Genomic DNA, 5,448 nt, shown 5'->3' on the forward strand with positions numbered 1-5,448 from the left:
AAACAAATTATTCTCAGGTGGTTCTACAACCCTCTCGCCTCATATTCCTTTCACCCAGGAGCTTCTCAATAAGTCCACAGAGGCATGAGTCACAGAACACTCCTCTTTGGTAACTAGTTTCTCACAGTCTCTCTTACCCCAGCCTCCAACTCCAGGCACAAACACTTCTCTCTGAGTCCTTTCTGTAGCTTCAAGCATAGCCTTTCTTGTCTGAGGTGTGGCTTCAACTGTTCTTGCTAAACACAGGATTTCAGCCCTCCACAATTACTCCTTACTCTTCCCCTTAGAATCATTTTATTACCAGGCCCCTCTCAATGGGACTGCAATCTCTGGAATATCAGATTGCTCATTTCTGAAGTAGGGATGTTGAATTTAGTTTAATCAACTAATCGACTAGTTGATGGAATTTCCATCAACGAGTCAATTAGTCAATTAGAGGGGAGAACTGCAGAGCCACAGTGGAGTTAGCTCCCCCCACCCGGGAGCTAACCCCCCCTGCAGCTCTGCCTTTTAAACCTACAGGCAACTCCCTGACTTATGACTGCCCAACATAAGACCCCCTGCATTTACGACCACCTTGCTCCAGCTGCCACCTTCCCCTGGCACAGCCCCTAGCCAGCTCTGGAAGCAGCTCCGGGTCCCCTCCCCTGCTGTGCTTCTTCTTTTTAAATGTATTAAGAGCTGGTAGTCTCTTAATACATTTAGAAAGCAGAGGCGCAGCATCTAGGGCTGGGCACAAGCCGGGAATTAGCTGATTCCTGGCTCACGCCCAGTCTCCGCTACACCTCTGCTTCCCCTGCCACCTGTGGAGACGGTGCTGGATTGAACAGGCTTTTAAGCTGGCTCCCCCCAGCACCAGTTCCTGCTCCCCACCTTGCTGCTTCTGATAAATACGGCAAGGTGAGGAACTAGTCCAGGGACTAGTCGACTATTCGATAAGCTTACGCTTGTTGGATAGTCAACTTCTTGTTCACATCCCTATTCTGAAGGCTTCCACAGCTGCTTTCCTTTAGACTCCTTTCAGGAGCTCAGCCGTAGCTCCCATTTCTGGTTTCTCAGGAGCTCTCACTGTAGTTTAAGACACTCCCAAGATGCTTTTTTTCTGTCTCCAGCAGCATTTCCTTCCCCCTCAGACTGCCTCTTCCCAGGATACTCCTATGTGCTTCCTAAACTTCCCTGTCCAGGTCACTCTGCCTTTTAGTTACCTTGGATAGCAATTTGTCACAGTTACTTTTCCTTTCATCCTGTGACAACGATATTATACTATCAAAATAATAACATTGAAATGAAGTGCTTCAACCTTACAAAAATGTTTCAATAACTTTTTATGAATTGATACATTCAGGTGAAACATTTGATTTCTTTGAGTCAGGATTTTCTGACAGAAACTGTCCTAGGTCAGCAATTCCACCATTTCCTCCAGTTAAGATCTTCTCCACTTTCAAGTAACTAACCATGTAAATATGACTTCATTTTTTTCTCCGTGAATCAGATTATCCTGGTTTCCGAGCCAATAATCAAATTATTTACAGAAAGCCAGTCAGCAGTGGAATTAAAATCTAGGTCAGACTCAGAATCTTGAAAACATTCAGATTTAGTTTTAGTGGGGTTTAGTTTAGATGGCGTTTTAGTTCAGGACCATTACAGAGAGGGTCAATCATAAAATCTAGATTTGGTATAAAGCTCCCCAATGCTCAAGGGGTTTGGATACATGCGTCTGATTTGGATCCATCTCTTTAAAAAATTAAAACTAAAAGCCAACACTTCTGTTCACGACAAGAACATATCTAAAATGTTTTGCCAAATGAAAACAAGTGCACTGTGAGACCTGAGCATGAATGTCTTCCTTGTTTCCTGCAGAGATGACCAGACCACACCTCCTTCTTCCTGCAGTTCATTGTCCTGAGAAAGAAGCTCATGCATAGTTGTGTGGTGATTTTTTGTTATTGTTTCATCTAGTGGATTTCAAAGAAATGGCAGCATCCTTAGCTCACATTAGCAGAGTAGAATAACTGAACTCAAAGTGACATCCATGTATCATGGTATTTCAAATGGGGAATTCTCTCCAATTCACAAAAAACAAGCAAAACTCCACCCCCAAAGAGCAACCCTCCTCTAGCTAGTTCCACTCATCTGCCAGCAGGGCTAGTGGCTCCACCTTTATAGTCCTGGATGGGTTTTCCTGACAGTCAACAGGCCTAGAAGTCCATCACTCCCCAGCACTCCAGAGTTCTCCCAGGCTCCAGCCAGACCAAAGGTGGGAGGGAAGGGGACACAGACCTTTCTTCTCCACTAGATCCCAGTCCAGAGCCTGAAGTGGAGAGGCCTGGAGTGTCTCAGCCACCATTTCCTGGTGCACCTGACCGGCTTTGCCATGGTCACTTCCTACCTCTCCACGATCTGCCGATTAGTCTCAGCAGCTCTATTGGTGAAATAAGTGTTCCCCACCTCTCTTCACAATGTTCATTTATTCTCCGTCAGCAGGTAGTGGGGAAGGGGAATGAGTCAGTCCCAGACCCTCTCAGCTAGGGTCTTACCACCAGTTCAGACCCTTCACCTGTGAATTACAAAGTCCACAGAATAGAAGTTGCAAACTGCCTTCCTCCTTTCAGACAGCCTTTCCTTCACTCTCTTCCCCAGGTTTGCTATCATCACAGTCTCCTTTTTAGCTGATCTCCATTTGGCACTTGCTCCAGGCTGTTGGGGCGTAGCGGGTTCAGCTCGTCTCTCTGTGATGTCTTTAAATCCCACCACACATATCTGTCAAACAAACAATATCCAACTTTTGTACTCTTATCTATTTCATAACTTCTCATGCAGGTAAGATATTCTCCAACTCCTCCTTCTGTGTATTTTTCTGCGGGTGCATTATAGTTTGCTAAATATATTTTGACACACTAAACAGTGTGGGGCTATTGCTTCCCCTTTTAGAAATGTCACAATAAAATGACTGAAAATTCCACACTTGTTCATCCAACAATAGAAGATATGATAAAAGCCACAGAATATTGCGCAAACTAGATTGTGATCCCAATTACATGGAAGTAAATCCAGAGTCACTCTCGTGATATTAATGCAAGTACCTAGGATTTACAATGATGTAAGTGAGGGCATATTTATATAACAATTTAGTGCATAGCAAGACAGGATGTAAATCTAAATGCTGTAGCCTGCCATAAACTAAATGACCATGTGTCCCATGCGGATATAGATTAAAATTCATGTAGCAGGACACTTTGATTACTGCTGTACAGCAATAATTCAAAGTGCACTTCAGAACTTTTAGTACAAGTTGATTCTCTCTAGTCTGGCACCCTCAGGATCTGATCAGTTCTGAACCAAAGAATTTGCCAAACCATGGGAAGTCAGTATTGTCTAGCAGCAGTACCAACATTTCCACTGCTTACTGGGCTCTTAGTAGATATTTAGGGTAACATTAGAGCTAAATATCAGCATAGAACAATGAGAACCAAGACCAGTGGCTGTAAACAGACTTTATGGGACTGTGGAAAACTTGGCAACATCCATGGTAAGTGGACATCTGGCTAACTAAAATCATGCTGGACCATGGATGTTGTCAGACAAGAGAATATTGGACTAGAGAGGTTCAACCTATAGTTCATGATAGCAGGGTCTACATTATCACTTTCCCCTGGTCTACGATAGGGGATAAGTTCAAATTCAGATATGCAACTTCAGCTACTTTAATTGTGTAGCTTAAGTCAAAGTTTCTTAACTAGAAATTTGGTACCATCCACACTGTGGAAAGTCAAAGGGAGCACACTCTCCCTTTGACTTCCCTTAGTCCTTGTAGAAGCAAAACTACCAGCATCAATGGGAGCGCCCTCTCAGTTCAAATTAGCATGTCTTCACTAGACCCACTAATTTGAACCCCAGAAGATCGATTGTGGCCGCTTCTATCTTATCTGTAGCGTAGACATGGCCTTAATGCACAGCAGACGGGAATGTGGTAGATTCACACCCCAGCCTGCAGAACACTAAATCATATAGAGATGCTCTGAGAGTGGAAACTGACCCTATGTGTTAAATTCTGAACCTGAGTAACATCAGACTGATACAGGAAGAAAACATTTTGTAAACAGACCACATGGTTAGTTATGCTAACATGGAAAGGAAACTGGGTAAAAATATACTGGCAATAATTTAAAACCTGGCTGCCTAAAATGAGCTATCTAAATTATTACTGTTATTTAATATTTATATTGCAGTAGCACCCCAGCAAAGTTGGCATTTTATTGTACTATGCACTGTACCATTTAAAGTAGCCTGATTTTCAGAGGTTTTGAGCACCCACAACACCCATTGAAATCAATTGTCTCTGGATTGCTGAGTATCAGGCTCTTTTTTATGGATGGCTAAATATGAATTTATTGTCATAACTTCAGAGACCCACAGCTGAAAATGCTGAGAGAGAGCAGGAGTCTTTAAAAAGGAAAAGCCAATGCTTTTATTTGGGAAATAAATGCATTTATACACTTGCCTCTGTCATTTTGAAGATCGCTCTCTTTCTTTCCAAAGGCTTCAAATCTCTTCCTCACTATGTCAGTGATCTTGACACTATATCATTTTCCAGAGAGGGCATCATTGGTGTAATGTTCCCATGCCAACGTATTGTTGCCATTCTGTTTCCTCTCTAAGTGCCTGTGTGGTGAGTGTTCCAAGCATCGGCCTATAAAAATCTGTGATATTTTTAGATTCTGAGCTCACATTTCAGTGAATGTTAGGTATCTTTGTGTATCAACATTTCATAAATGTCTCCCACTGGAGCGTGAAGTATGTCAGCGTAGGAAGGACGTAATATGGACAGTTTGTGGAAGCTTACATCATTAAATCTATCACTGGAATATATTAAATGGGTTTAAATGGAGTACACAATCATTGCTGTCCTGGAGTAAAGCCAGCACAATATAATACATGAAAAGCATCTGAATGTGCTACTACAGGGATTGGTAACTGGATGCAAAACCTTTCATTTTTGTTCATTAGTTCAAATTCAGGCTTGGTTGGTAGTGAATTAAAGCTGTTACCAGTGGGCTACTTAGTGTGTTTGGAAGGTTTCAATGCATTCCCTACTGGAAAGGTCCCTACACCATAGAAACCACTGTAATATTTGGAATGTCAGTTGGCAGTCTCAGCAGAGAGCAAGGACTGAATGAGTAAAAGGGCTGACTTCTCTCATCCCAATACATGGTCCCTTCACTTCAGCATGAAGGTTCATTGGACCACATCCTCAAACCCATGCATATGCCAATGTGAAAGGCTATGTGGAATGAATTTCCATGGGGATTCTTGGGAGGAAGGAATCTTCCCCCACCCTAAACCACTGAGTGGCATCTACCAAGAACACAGCCTCACTACACAGACCAGACCCAGGGGAGCCAACAGCCATACCAGGCCCTTGGGCAAGGTGAGGGGGGCAGCTCCACA

General features: G+C 43.0%; 1 long non-coding RNA gene across 1 annotated transcript; it reads right to left on the minus strand.

Annotated features, from left to right (window-relative positions):
• Window positions 1–2,449: 2,449 nt before the first annotated feature.
• LOC142818727 (uncharacterized) lies at window positions 2,450–4,619 on the minus strand. The gene is made up of 2 exons (XR_012896348.2): window positions 4,502–4,619; window positions 2,450–2,760 (listed from the first exon to the last, which is right to left on the minus strand). It is a non-coding gene; the product is annotated as an uncharacterized LOC142818727 (long non-coding RNA).
• Between the last annotated feature and the right edge of the window lie 829 nt (window positions 4,620–5,448).

Source organism: Pelodiscus sinensis, chromosome 16 (assembly GCF_052426305.1).
Source record: "Pelodiscus sinensis isolate ZL-2025 chromosome 16, ASM5242630v1, whole genome shotgun sequence".
Taxonomy (NCBI): Eukaryota; Metazoa; Chordata; order Testudines; family Trionychidae; genus Pelodiscus; species Pelodiscus sinensis.